This window comes from Morone saxatilis, unplaced genomic scaffold, assembly GCF_004916995.1.
Source record: "Morone saxatilis isolate NCDOM2014 unplaced genomic scaffold, NCSU_SB_2.0 Contig19, whole genome shotgun sequence".
NCBI lineage: Eukaryota > Metazoa > Chordata > Actinopteri > Moronidae > Morone > Morone saxatilis.
The window spans coordinates 3496368-3496916 of record NW_023339751.1 but is presented as its reverse complement, the minus strand read 5'-3'; positions in this window follow the sequence as shown (position 1 = coordinate 3496916).

Sequence of the window (549 nt, the reverse complement as noted above, 5' to 3'; positions counted from 1 at the left end):
TTTCATATTATATTCAATGCATAATAATAACAGTACAGAACTACAGATAAACTGTACAATGACCCCAAACAGTGAACACAATAACAGCAGAATATTGATCAGAGATGAGTTTTTGTGTTATTGAAACTTTTTATACAATTCTTTGCCTGAATATGTATTTTATTTTATTTTTTAAAACAATTATACAGACTTTCAAATTCAACATTTTCTTCTTCTTATTCTGTTAATTTGTTGTTTATTTCCTCACTGAAACTGTTTACTCTGAGTTGTACTGTTCACAAAAACACTTATTACTGTATGTATTGTGTTTGTGTGGGTGTGTGTGTGTGTGGGTGTTTGTGTTACATTTTGCTTGTATGAAAAGTGCAATACAAATAAAGTCTGATTGATTGATTGATTGATAATGCAGGACAAGGCTATTTATTGAAGGCTCTGCAGCAGTTTTCCCACCAATAAATAAACATAGATTTCTGGAGAAATCATGCCCGTAATGCTTCACCTGAAACAATACTACTGTTGACTCATGGTTGTACTGTTGGGTCTCTGTAA